Below are 14,753 nucleotides of genomic sequence, written 5' to 3'. Positions count from 1 at the left end.
CAACCCATTTATATTAAACAATCTATAAGGATAAATAAAGGACAAATACCTAAGTATTTAAATGAAAACTATGTTATGTATTAATGAGAAATGTTAAAGAAGAAATATGTATATTACCATCTTACCTAGTCAGGAAACAAGTATGAATGAAAAGAAGAATGAGTGATAATAATGACATAGCAGAATGTTGAGGTAGCAGAATGTTGAAGTCAACATTCGTTTTTAAGTTGGGGGAGAATATGTAAATAGTATAAATAAATATATTAAAAATAGAGTTACCTGGAAGCAAGAAAAATTGGGAACCAGTGTTTTAGTTTGTTTGTTTTGTCCCTCTGTTGTGGGCAGTGCTGATTCAGAGCTGGTGTCACCATGAGAAAAATGAGGGGGAAAGAGAAAAGTTTGCTTTTGTTGCTTGTCACTGCCTCAGGATGAGATAGGCAGTGCTGAGTCAGGCCTGATGAGATGGGGAGCAAGGAAGAGAGTTGAGCACAGAGTAGGATGAAATCAGGAAGTAGGCAGGACAGCAAGTGGGGGGAGGAGCTGCAATCGAGATGAGAGAGAGAAATTGTGTGAGCAGTACAGGAGAGATGTCCTGCATCAAGCAAAAAGGAACAGCTGAGTCAAGTGAAGCAGAGAACTGATGGGTGAGGGAAGAAAGCAGTTGGAGGAGTATTCTGGCTGGTGTGGTTGAATAGAGATCTTAATGGAGTGATAGTTTAGATTATAATTATATTAATGTTAAAGGTCTCAGCAGGAAGAAAATTACTATAAAAGTGGGGAGAAAATATGTAGAATATTTTGATGGTATTTAGGGAAAAAGTAGAAGTCTGAGAAAGTTTAAGAAATAAAATAATAAGACAATTGGTGTGATCCGAGCACCCCTATTAGGAGTAGTATGAACCGCAATACCTTTGAAAAATAAGGTGGTAAACGTGTAGTGAGGACAATAGCTTCCCTGGTTACAGGTGATAAGGTGAGCACAAGTATACTAGTTAGAGCCTCAGCACTGAATTTAAATAAGGAATAAGAAGGGATTTTATCAATAAACATTATATTAAAATTTTGCTTATACTGAAATTAATAAACCCAAAAAAAATTGAATACAAATAGAAAAAGATAATATATCTAATGAGTAGGGTAGGGTACTATTTAAAGGAGTGACATCAGCAGGAGAAATGATCTAAGAATCTAAGGAAAAGAAAGAGACAGTTAAAGAATGAAGCAGTTTAGAGCCTGAAGTCTAAAGTATCATAAGTGCTGTCAATACACTCTGACTTTGAGGCCTATAAAAAATTATAAACATTAAAAAGTAAATGAAAAAACATTCACAATAGTATATAAGTATGAGTGTATGAGAGAGTGAATGATTATAAGGTTCCTGACAAGTTAAGAAGAGAAGCAGCAAAGTTAATTCATAAATGTTGTTGCTGTACCGCGTGTTAAAACAGCAACTATATTAGTAATATTATATTATGTATGCTTGTGACTCCTATTAATAGTGAAGGACAAGAAACGAGGATTCATAGCAAAGCACTATAGACCAGTGTGAGATCACACAGAAGAGACACCCTTTGCTGAGAAAGCTATAAATAACATCAACTACATCATTATCAGATGAAATATGAAATATAAGAGTCTGATATATATATATATATAAATATAAATGAGAACAGTATATAAAATGCTGTCTCTATAAAGAAATTAGAGACTCCTGTCTGTCTACAAATACATATTATATGAAGAAACAGAATTTTATATAGAATTTGAAGAAAAGTTAAAAATATTTGAGTATAAAGAAGAAAGAGTGAATGACTGCGTGACAGTATTGATTGTTTTAGTAAAGAGTGAACTGTTCTTTCATATAAAAAGAAAGATAGGATGGTTTTAATTATCTTTTAATTTAATTGAGTTAGATATTTAGTAACAATAAGCTTTCAAAGACACATGAAGGGAACACACTGACTAGTACATGGAAGAACTGGAGCAGTTGTAGGGACTTAGTATTTGTTATTGGTTTATTTAAAGCATAAGTTAGTAGGTTCAAGAAAGAAGCAGTATACAGAGATAAAGAAGAGAAGAGAATACTAAAGTATGAGAGGACGACATATCTTCATCTGGCCAGCAACGAAAAGAAGAAGAAAAGCAGATAAGTTTAATAGCAGAACTTAAAGCTACTATTGCCAGGCCTGAGCTTATTATTTTACATGCTCATTTGAGAATAACTACGAACAATAAGTTAAAAAAAACCCACAAAATACAAAGGGAAAGTAAAAGACTATAACAGAAGCATAATGCTGTACTTACCTGAATACAAAGCGGAGAAAGAATACTGGATCTATAAAAAAAAAAGAAACACAAAGAATCAATTTTCTTTTAGTCAGAAGAAACAACATATATGGAACATTAATGTTAATATAAAAGAAAGAAGAAGAAATTTAACTTTAATACTTATCTAATAAGTAATTGAGTTAGAAGTATCTTGAACATTTTCTTTTGTAATTTCTTGTTTATTTATAGTCGATAAGCTGTTGTAGAAAAAAGGAAAAGGAAATATATATATTAAAGTTTATTAAGAGAATTGTTATTTTAATGTTCACAATAGTATTAAGAAATAGTACAATGACTTTAAAGAAGTGTTTTTAAATAAAATTATAAAAATGTACAATATTATCTTATTTATCCTTGCTCCCCTCTTTACCGGCAAGAGACTGCACTGGGTGGGTGGTAGCAATTCGAATCCCTACGCACCCCATTCCTAAGGGAGACCTAGTAGGGAGGAAGGCCTTGTACTGTACTCTCTTGTGGGCAACATCAGAGAATTTGCTGCCTAATTTGACGACTACATTTTTAATATCATTCACATCAATACCGGTCACGACGGTCTTCTTATACCACGAGAGAGATGGTTTACACATGGATGGAGTAGATGCCACAGAAAGAGGAGGGAAGGAAACTTCTGGGGACAAGACAAACAGTGATGTTGTCAGTCAATTGAATTTTCTTTGCTGGCATATGGTAATAGCCAGTGGTAATTTTCTAAATAGAAAGGTACTAGGTCAAGGCCAATAGCTTTATATTCCTGTACATGGGTCACAGCTACTCCTCATTTCTTTTCTTGCCTCCACTAGGTTTGCTTTTGTATTTCTGGGTGCATTTTGACCATTTGCTCCAACGCTGCAGCCACTGCCACTACTGGTGCTTGGCCAGGCCTCCCAGTAGTGCCATCTTCAGGTGACTACCTAAAACAGTCCATACCAGAGTAGCCTCTTTCTCCCTAATGTAGACATCTACGTAGGTCCAAGCCCCATGGGCATTGTTTCATGATTGCAGGTGAGGTAGTGAATCTTGCTTATCAATAACTGCTCGCTCTCCCCAAACCCTGCCACCAATATGTAAGGATTAGGTGATCTCCAAATAGCCTGCAATTATCTAAATTGGACTTAGCCGTTCTTCTTCATGCATCTTCAAATTTTTGCACACCTGGAGGGTACACTCCCAATCAGGAGACTTATAGGCTTGCTGTGCTTCTCTGTTTCTAGGGGTTCCAAACCCCTGGCCTTACCTCTAGCTGTCTGGGACTTGCAAGAGCAAGTTCTGCTTCAGTCTTTTTTAATGTGATGATTTCTCGGATGAGTTGCATCACTTGGGCCAACTCTGCAGCAATCTATTGTACCTTAATTTCTTCACCAAGCCTCCATTTTAGGCTCTAGTGTAGCTGTTTCTTCTTTAGAGGACCCCACCCTGCTCCAATTTTCTTTTCTTTGAATCAGGCAAAAAAGAGAAATAAAACCCCACTTATTCAGATGTGTAAGGAAAAAATGTCCTTTTTTTTCTCTTTCTACCCAAACAAAATAAATAACTGCTTGTTGGCTCTAATTGGTCACCTGACTACCCAGGCAGGGCTACTCCCTTTAGCCCACTGTAAATTTAGACCTTTTAATATACTACTGCACCTAGGCCTGGGGGAAATTGCATTCTTTGTGTGTATCTTTTTTCCTCACTGCCTGTTGGCCTGTGCCTTACTTAGATCCAGACTCTCTTCCACAAAAAGAAAAAAAAATTCCTCTCTTTTCTTTTTTTCTCTATTTGTGCACTGCTCTGTGCTGCTTCACTGCTTGTCTGGTCTTTGCCTTGCTTAGGTCCAGACAGTCTTGCACAGAAGAACAACAAATGTTTCTTTCTTTTCTCTTTTTTTATCTCTCAGTTGAGCACTGCTCTGTGCAGCTACATCTTTCAGAATTTTCTATAATACAAACTTTACAACAGTTCCAAACACTTCTTTTTGTTGCGCATCCCGGCTGCATTGGTGCCACAGTTGGGCCTCCTCACCTTGCGCTTCCCTCCACAAGCTCCGGACACTCTTCCCTCGCCTCGGCTGCCAGCTCTCGGTGTCCTCTGTGCCTCCCCCACACATCGCCATCCTTGCAGGCCTCACAGTGGCATCCTCGGCCCTCCCAGCTCCTCCCCATTTCAATGGGGATCCTCGTCTTTGTCGAGGTTTTATCAACCAATGTTACATGCAGTTTGCACTCCAGCCATCGTTGTTCCCAGATGAAGTAACAAAGATCACATTTATCTTATCCCATTTGGAAGGGAAAGCCCTGGCGTGGGCCTCTCTGCTTTGGGAGCGTTCTGACTCAATAGTCCAGCAGCTCCCTCAATTCATCTCCATGTTCCAATGCACCTTCGATGACACAGGTTGACAGGTGGTCGCCGGCCACCATCTCCTCCACCTTTGCCAGGGATCCCACTCTTTCTCAGAATACACCGTGGAGTTCCGAACCCTGGCTACAGAATTGGGTTGGCGGGAAGACTGCCTGTGGGCACTGCCTATGCACTCTATCTCGAGGGCTTGTCGACTGCTCTGAAAGACGAATTGGCAGCCTGAGAGATCCCCTCATCATTGGAGGACTTCATTGCTCTAGTTGGACGGATTGACCACCGCCTCCGTGAACGGCACCGGGAGATAAAACCCACTGTTGCGCCCGGTCACAGACAGCTGCACCCTCTATTGCTCATCTTTTTCCTGCCTGACTCAGTTCCTTTTCAAAAGATGTCTGCCTCCGCTTCTTCATGCCAACCCCTCCGGCGTCCCCGGTCCTGCATGGGTGATTGTATTTGCCATCTTTCTCCCGGAGTGACCTAGGGCACGTGCGTGCACACAGCTCCATCCTTTACGTGCGTCATGGCGGGAGCCTCAGGGGCGTCCCCACCGCATGACGTCACAAGCTCTGATATTTAAACTCCATTCACGATTCCTAATACGAGTTAGCAAGGAATCCTTCATGCTGATCTCTCTACATTACCAGATGCTTCCGCTCTGTGTACTCTCGCTCAAGGACGACTTAGGTATCCGCTCCTCGGGGGCCTTGCCTTGCTCCTCTCACTCTCCGGATTTTATCTGCTACCAGCAAGGACGTGTAAGGTACCCACTCCCTGGGGGCCTTGCCTCACTCCTGTCTACCCCTGGGGTTGCCTACCACCTACAAGGACGCCTAAGGTACCCAATCCTCGGGGGCCTTATTTCGTCCCAGACCTCTGCTCCTCGGGGGTTCTCTCCTACTACAACTGCCAGCATCAGAGTGAGTACTACCGCTCAAGTTCTGTCTTTGCATTGTCTCATCTCTCTCTATATAGATCCTCGGCCTACTCCGCACCGCGGACCACTACTAGATCTATTCTCACTGGCCTTTTCATCTAGGCCTGGGTTCTCGGCCTACCCCGCTTCGCAGACCACTACCGGACCCATCTCCCTCTCAGAACCTGGTGAGACTTTGTAACTGCCTTTTCCATTCTGCAGCTTTCAGATGGAACATTGCCATCAGACATCTCCTCTTCTGGCTGGGATCATTGCCTGTTTCTCGGGTTACCATCTACATTGCAGTATAATAAAGACTAACTTTCTCTGTGTCCATCTCTGCTCGGAGCTAGCCTGTCGCTGCAAGTCCCCGCAGGGCTCCGCCCTGTGGGAGGTGCCATTTCTTGCAGCGACCAAGGGCCCACTCCTCAATTTCCAAAATACATCACCCACTCGATGACTACTCTGGAACCACCTCGGTCTGTTAGCCCCAGATCAAGGGCAACTTCAGCGGCATCTTTGCTGACGGAAGAACCTATGAAATAAACCACAGTCATCTTACCCCTGAGGAACACTTCCACAGATGGAAGACCGGTCTCTGTCTGTACTGTGGAGGTCCTGGTCACCTCATCCAGACCTGTCCGGTGCATCCGGGAAACTCCAAAGCCTAAGCCCGGTGGGGGTCCCAAGCTTGAGCACTACAGTCACCGGCCCTCAACTTCTGCTGCCTGTCTCCCTCCTCAGGGAGGCACACTCCTTCTCCACCACTGCCCTCGTGGATACTGGGGCTGGTGGGAATTTCATTCTCAAGGAACTTGTCACCCTACTCCAAGTTCCAACTCAACCTCTTGAAGTACCTTTGCGAATCGCCTCCATCCATGGAGAACCTCTACCTGATCACATTATTCATTGTACTCTACCCATCCGACTGACTGTAGGGACTCTCCACGAAGAAGAGATAACCCTCCTGATCCTCAAGTGGTCAGTAAATCCTCTTGTCCTCGGTCTACCATGGCTATAATTGCACTCCCCCCAGTTCGATTGGGAGTCGCTTCAGCTTACCCAGTGGGGTCATTGGTGCCAAACTCATTGCCTATAACGGGTGTCCCCATCCGTTCCAGTACTAACATCCATGCCCCTTCCTGAGCTACCCACACCCTAGGCTATCAAGATGTCTTCTCCAAGCAACAAGCTGACATCTTATCCCCTCTCCGGAAGTTCAACTGCCCTATTGAACTACTACCTGGCAGTACACCTCCCAAGGGCAGGACCTACCTGCTCTCACTTCCAGAGACTCAAGCGATGTCCGAATATATTAAGGAAAACCTAGCCAAAGCTTTCATCAGACCCTCGACATCCCTGGCAAGCGCCGGGTTATTTTTTATGAAGAAAAAGGACGGAACCTTGAGGCCATGTATTGATTACTGGGGCTTCAATGCCGTCACCTGCAAAGATCGATACCCACTCCCGCTCATCAGCGAGCTGTTTGATCGTCTCCAGGAAGCACAAATTTTTACCAAAGACTTACGTGGGGCCTACAACTTGGTCCGTATACAACCCGAGGATATATGGAAAACAGCATTTAATATGTGGGATGGACACTATGAGTACGTAGTAATGCCCTTTGGACTATGCAACGCCCCTGCCATCTTCCAGCGAATGATGAACGAGATCTTGCGAGACCTCCTACACTCCTTCGTCGTAGTCTATCTGAATGACATCCTGATCTTTTCCAGAGACCTGGAATCCCATCATACTCATATTCAGACCATTCTTCAATGTCCCAGGGACCACCATCTCTACGCTAAACTTGAAAAATGCCTTTTTGAAAAATCTAGTCTTCCATTCTTAGGATACATCATTTCCAGCCAAGGATTCACCATGAACCCGGACAAACTCCAAGATATTCGTGACTGGCCCCAGCCGGTCAATCTGCGGGCCTTACAAAGATTTTTAGGCTTCATGAACTACTACCGTCACTTTATCGCAGACAATTCCACACTGGCAGCTCCACTCACCGCCATGACTAAGAAAGGATGTGATCTTCAGGAGTGGAGGTCCAAAGCCCAGTCTGCCTTCCAGGCACTAAAGAGGCCTTTCATACCGGCCCATGTCTTTGCCATCCAGATCCGAACCGCCCCTTCATAGTCGAGGTTGATGCATCCGCCATTGGCGCTGGGGCAGTTCTCAGTCAATACTCCTCCAAGGGAACCCTGGTGCAATGTTCTTTCTATTCCCATAAGTTTTCACCTGCAGAAAGCAACTACACCATTGGAGACCGCAAACTCCTGGCCGTGAAGTTGGCCCTCCAAGAGTGGCACCCCTGGCTCGAGGGGGCTCAGCACAAGTTCACCATTTACACCGATCATAAGAACTTGGAACATTTAAAGGAGGCTCAACTATTGAATGTCTGGCTGGCCCGCTGGGCGCTTTTCTTCACATGTTTCAACTTTGAACTCTGTTACTGCCCGGCTAAGAAAAATCTCCATGCTGACACACTCTCCCGCTCTGTAGAGCCCAAAGACACTCCTGAAACACCAGCTCACATCATCGATCCAGCCTGCATCTCCATCACAGTTACCACCACCGTGCCTGTTGGTAAGATGGTGGTGCCTCGCCGCCTCTGAGAATGAGTACTTTGTTGGGCCCATGATTTCCGTCTTGCCAGCCATCCTGGCCAGGCACGAACCCTCGCGATGCTCCGAAGGCACTACTGGTGGGCTATCATGGTGAAGGACTCCCGAGATTATGTTGACTCCTTCCCTGAGTGTGCACAACAAAAGTCTCCCACAGGATGTCTGTGGGGGCTTCTCCAACCTCTCCTGGCACCTACCGAACCGTAGACTAGTCTTTCTACAAACTTTATTGTGGACCTGCTCCCCTCCAAGGGGCACACCGTAATTTGGGTCATAATAGACCGCTTCTCCAAAATGGCCCATTTTGTGCCTTTACCTGGCCTACCGTCAGCTCTGGAACTTGCCCGACTTTTCCTGAACCACGTCTTTCGTCTCCACGGACTGCGTGGGGGGGTTGTGCGTGCCGGGCCTACTTTAAAAAGGCCCGACAACAAGTGTAAAGCCCCGGGATGCGTGTAAGTCCCGGGGCTTGCAAAAAGGGGTGGGGCGGGGGCAGGGTGTGGGTGGTGCATGGGCGGGGTCAGGTTCCCGGCACAGCGGCCATATTTGCTGCTGTGCTGGGGATTGTGTACCGGCAGTCAGCCGGCAGGCGCAAAAGGTAAGACAAAGGTCTGGGGGGGTTAGAGTAGGGCTGGGGGGGAAGGTTAAGGGAAGGGGTGGGAAGGTTAGGTTAGGAGGAAGGGAACGGGGGAAGACAGCATGGCTGACCCCTGATTTTATAACTTGTGCGCGCCTGTGCATGCAATTTATAAAATCAAGTGTACAAGTTCACATGCCAGGTTTCGCGCGCACATGTACACCCGCGCACATGTTATAAAATCTACCCCTATCTTTTTGTACCTACATGCTACATTTTAGTGCATTTCCTAATAAATGATATTTAGCATTCAGATCATTTTTTGCTGGTATGCATGCTAAAATGTTTTTTGTCCAAGTTTAATGTCAGAGCTTCTTAATGTTGTGGATCTAGAAATACAAAATGAGCACCCTGAAATTTTACAGGGGGTAGATATTCAAAAGCCAATAAGATGGATAACTCACAACTTATCCATCTAAATGGCTAATGTGGCATATTCAATCATTTATCTGGCTAAATTATAGCCAGATAATTACTTATCTGGCTATAATTTAGTTGTAAAAAAAGATGGTTTTAGGGAGGAGCTCATATACACGGCTAATCTATCTGAATATCAGGTACAGGGGTGTAGCATCCATAGTGCATACTAGGGATGTGAATCGTTTTAGGACGATTAAAATTATCGTCCGATAATTTTAATATCGTCTTAAACCGTTATGGAACACAATACAATAGAGATTCTAACGATTTATCGTTATAAATCGTTAGAATCGTGAGCCGGCACACTAAAACCCGCTAAAACCCACCCCCGATCCTTTAAATTAAATCCCCCACCCTCCCGAACCCCCCCCAAATAACTTAAACATTTCCTTGCCAAATCCTACCTCCTTCAATCCCCCACCCTCCAAATGACTTAAATTACCTGGGGGTCCGGAACGGCAGCGGTCCGGAACGGGCTCCTGCTACTGAATCTTGTTGTCTTCGGCCGGCGCCATTTTCCAAAATGGCGCCGAAAAATGGCGGCGGCCATAGACCAACAGGATTCCACGGCAGGATGTCCTTCCGGACCCCCGCTGGACTTTTGGCAAGTCTTGTGGGGGTCAGGAGGCCCCCCCAAGCTGGCCAAAAGTTCCTGGAGGTCCAGCGGGGGTCAGGGAGTGATTTCCCGCCGCAAATCATTTTCCGTACGGAAAATGGCGCCGGCAGGAGATCGACTGCAGCAGGTCGTTCAGCGAGGGTTCCGGCGCCTCGCTGAACGACCTCCTGCAGTCGATCTCCTGCCGGCGCCATTTTCCGTACGGAAAATGATTCGCGGCGGGAAATCGCTCCCTGACCCCCGCTGGACCTCCAGGAACTTTTGGCCAGCTTGGGGGGGGGGGCCTCCTGACCCCCACAAGACTTGCCAAAAGTCCAGCGGGGGTCCGGAAGGACCTCCTGCCGTGGAATCCTGTTGGTCTATGGCCGCCGCCATTTTTCGGCGCCATTTTGGAAAATGGCGCCGGCCGAAGACAACAAGATTCAGTAGCAGGAGCCCGTTCCGGACCGCTGCCGTTCCGGACCGCCGCTGGACCACCAGGTAATTTAAGTCATTTGGGGGGTGGTTTCGGGAGGGTGGGGGATTTAATTTAAAGGGTTCGGGGGGTGGGGTTTTAGCGGGGTTTTTTAACGATTTTTTAACGATATATCACAATATTTTACCCCCCCAAACGGCAACAATACGATTCCCTCCCCCCTCCCAGCCGAAATCGATCGTTAAGACGATCGAGGACACGATTCACATCTCTAGTGCATACTGGTACACAGGCACACCAACTTTAAAAAGGAGGTCCTGTGCCCCACTGTCCCTGCCTCCCATTTTTCCTCTGCTCTCCCCCTCAGTCCTATTCTTCCCTTGCTCTTCTTTTGTCCCAAACAGGCACCTCTAAGCTGGTTGGTCTGCAACCTAAATACCAGCACACTTCCCTCCTCCAGTCCCATGGTGAAAAATTCCCTGTTTGAACTACAAGGCTGTGTATCTACAGAGCTCTGCATGGTTCAAACATCTGTTAGAACTGTGCAACCCCATGCAGTTCTAACAGCATTTGCTTGAACTTCATGGGTGGAGGGATTCTGCTAGTGAATAATGTCTGGCTTATTCTGTTTTTCCCAATAGGAGGTGTATTGGTATTCCAGGGCCTATAGTAATATTTGCGATGCTGCCCTTTCACAAGTACAGTTGTTCTTTTTTAATGCTGGGAATTAGTGCTATATAGGTTCTGATTGTCTTTTTTTTCTTGGTTTGTTTTATTTGACACAGTTTCTTTCTTGAAAGGTGTTTGTGTGGCTGTTACTGAGGTGACACCAGAATTTGAATTATTTTTGTTAATGATGGCCCGTTTCTAGAAGAGTGTATCCCTTTTGGCAGGGGGTGGGGGGCATCTAATCGCTCAGCTCAGGCAGATGATTGCCTTGAGCCTTCCCTGACTGCTGACACTAGACATCTGAAATTAAAGCTCTGCTTCCGCTCCAGATTGCTGACACTGAACTGTCTCCCTAAGCCTGACATCATCATGAAAGGTTGGCTCAATGTCATATGTGTTACAGTGTCATAGGGGACTTTTCAGACCTGGTGTTTGTTGATGATGGGCTGGGGAGGAAGCTCAGAAGGTCAATCACATGGCAATAGGAAATTTTGTGGGGAACCAACAACGTTAGCAGTCACTCTATGCCCATGATCAGGTATATCTGGCTAGGATAGCTGGATAACATGCTACTTAACCAGATATCTTTAAAATATATCTGGCTAAGTAGTGCTGTCATATCTAATCCCATAAAAAGAAATGATAGGGCAATCAGACCACTCCCCTCCCTCCCCCCAAAACTTTATACAAAGGACCTGTCAGGCCATGCTATCATCACCTCCAAACCAATTTGATGCTTCTCTCACTGAATATGCAGTACAAGTTATCCGGCTAACTTTAGCTGGATAACATGTCCACTGAATATTGACCTCCCCATGTATTTGCAAGAAAATGTAAGAAAGAAAGATTCTCCTACAGAGAGAGTTTCCTATTTCAAATTCAAAAAAAGTTTTCCTTTTGCGTTGATGTGCCCTACTAAAACCAGGAAAAATAAAATCTGATTTTTAAATACAAAAAGTGACTGTATACCATCAGTCAGTCAATACTTTATGTGTGCACTGAGAAAACACATGGCAAAACAATTATAATGTATTGCAGTGTACACAAAAATTCCATTAGAGCATCCAATAACAACACTGTACTGGCTTAAAACCAATACATACCAACTGGCTTTGACGTGTGTATCCCAAAACTAAATTAACATCCTGCATCCCAGAGGAATGTCTTTCTTACGTATACACTCATACACACATTAACTCTCTCCATCATTTATACTTTTGTAAACATGTTGGAAAGTAATGTGATGCATTCCCTGATATATAATTAATTCATCTTATTTACATACACTCATGTTATCTATCTATCTATCTATCTATCTATCATGGCAACCATTTCTATTTATGGATACTGCTTTATGTGGGTAACTTAGAATATGTTCACTATGATGTAGCCTTACCATCATGAATAATAAAAGAACTGTAATGAAAAACAGTGGTCATTTCTGTGTATCTGAATCAGGCCATAGAAGGGGCAGGCAAGACATGTACCTGCCAGGTTCACCAGGCCACACCACGCTGCCACTGCTATCACTACAGCAGTAGCAAAAGAGAGCTTTTGCAGGGCCACTCCTGCATGGCCACGTCATCAGAGAGTGACCTCTTTTCCTCCAGGCCAGCCATGTCATCAGAGAAGGTTTGGCTATATCATAAGAGAGCGACCCCATTCGATCTTTCCTCAACTGCTTGGGGGTGCTGTCTAGTCCAGTGATGGTCTTGAGCTAAATAAAAAGTAGCTCTTGAAGATCATTTTCAAAGCAATCTAGCCTTGCAAAAAATAATTGAGGGTAGATTAATCATTTTAAAAAGTTTGGTTAGAAGTATGTATGAGCTTTCACAACATGCTGACTTTTAGCTACATTGGATGGAGAAAGTGGCATTTCTGGGGATGGGGAGAAGATTGCTTAGGGAAATAATATGTGCAGATTTGATTTTCAAATTTCTGCAGATTATTTTCCAGCCATTTTCTGTGCACATAAATTGCAGGTGCAAAATCTGAGGATACTTTGTACCCCCAGGCTTGCAGATGTTATGCCCGTTGATCGCAAACGGCTGCGACTGCTGTTGCTCACCTCATGTCTCTCTGCATTAACTCCATTGGGTAGTCTCGCGGCCTCCGCCAGCTATCGCTGGCCTGCCTGCCTCTGATCCCGAGCCTCCCTGGATGGAGTGGATGCTGCCGACCGCCATCTTGCCCTTGGAGTTCCTTAGGCGCGCCCGCTCTCAGGCCAGCCTTATGCACGTCATGGCGGGAACCTCGGGGGCGTTCCCCTCGGATGACGTCATACTTCGCGGACTCTTAAGCTGGCTGGCCCTGTCTGCCTACAACTTGGCAACGAGTTCCCTCATTGCTGAATCCTCTTCGCTCACTACAGACTTCCCGTTCCAGCTCCTGCTTCCTTGGTGTGAGACGTCCTGGGTACCCGCTTCTTGGTGGCCCTTTCCTCGTCTCTGGCTATCCGCTCCTCGGAGGGCCTCACACCTAGGACCGCTGCCTGCCCCGTTCCCCGGGGCTTCCTCTGGAACCTTCGCTACTGCTATAGTGAGTATTCCGCTCTGCGGACCATTACCGTATCATCTCTACTGAGGAAACCTCATTGGTGTACCCCACTCTGAGACCATTGCCATATCATCTCTTACAGAGGACTCTTCCTTGGGTATACTCCACTTCACAGACTTCAAGGCACCTCTGTGTCTGTGTGACTTTCATGCTACACTTCCCGCTCCACTGGCAGTGTCACTCTCTCTCTGCTCTCTCTCCAGTATCTGCTGTTCCACGCACCCTACAGCTGAGACCTCACCTCCCTACGGTGAGGCTCACGGGGCTCCTCCCCATGGGCGGTACCATCTCTCACCTCGGCCCAGGGCCCACATACCCACAAAGCATAATAGCAGACAGCACAACTTCTCTTTGAAAATTAGGTAAACGGTTTGTGGGTACATAGCACTTGTGTTAAGGGCAGCTACCTGATCTTTCTGAAAATTGCCCCACCACTGCTCCCTGTCCTCTGCCCCCAGACTAATTATCTTGTCTCTTACTTTTCAACTAGACAACCAACAGTATGCAAATAAATAGTACCATTTTGGCCTACAGTTGACAGCTAATGAAGCCTTGGAGTGGTTTATTGCCTGACAAACCACTAAATAACACAAAGTAAGTGAGACTTCTGTTATTGCGTAGACTGCAAACTTTCTTCTTGCTAAAATAAATATCCCTGTTGGATTAAATAGGCAGTTTATTTTATGGTACTGCAGCATTTTAACAATGTTTGTTATTTTTGATATGAAGATGTTGTCATCGGTGGCCTTTCAGTTCTTATATGGATACTACAATTTAATAGAATTTTTTCAGTTTGTATTTATTATTTTTTAGGTTCAATTGAAAATATATGCAGCAAAGGTTACATCAAATTTTTAGATATATGCTGTTTATAAGTTTATAAATAAATTAATACGTCTTTAAACGTTGAACAGGTAGTAATAAATATTATCGAATTAATATAATAATTATCCAGTTATGATTTGTGCATGAGCCAAGGAGAGCCTATATACCCCTTTCTTCGTGTCTGAAGAAGACACCTCTATGGTCTTGAAAGTTCATGCTTCCTTCACAGCAGGGGTGTGCATTAATTTCAAACAAATGCCAAAAATGCAATGAATGGAGTGGAACGAGTTGAAAACAGCTTTCTATCTGAAAAGTTTTGGGTATTTTCACGTTTGTGGCATTCTGCAAACAAACTGATCCTCCAATTTTCCTGGCTTGGCATCCCCAGGCCCCTGTGACAC

The sequence above is a fragment of the Rhinatrema bivittatum genome, chromosome 6, assembly GCF_901001135.1.
Source record: "Rhinatrema bivittatum chromosome 6, aRhiBiv1.1, whole genome shotgun sequence".
Classification (NCBI taxonomy): domain Eukaryota; kingdom Metazoa; phylum Chordata; class Amphibia; order Gymnophiona; family Rhinatrematidae; genus Rhinatrema; species Rhinatrema bivittatum.
The sequence above is the reverse complement of the archived record's forward strand: the minus strand, read 5'-3'. Positions refer to the sequence as shown.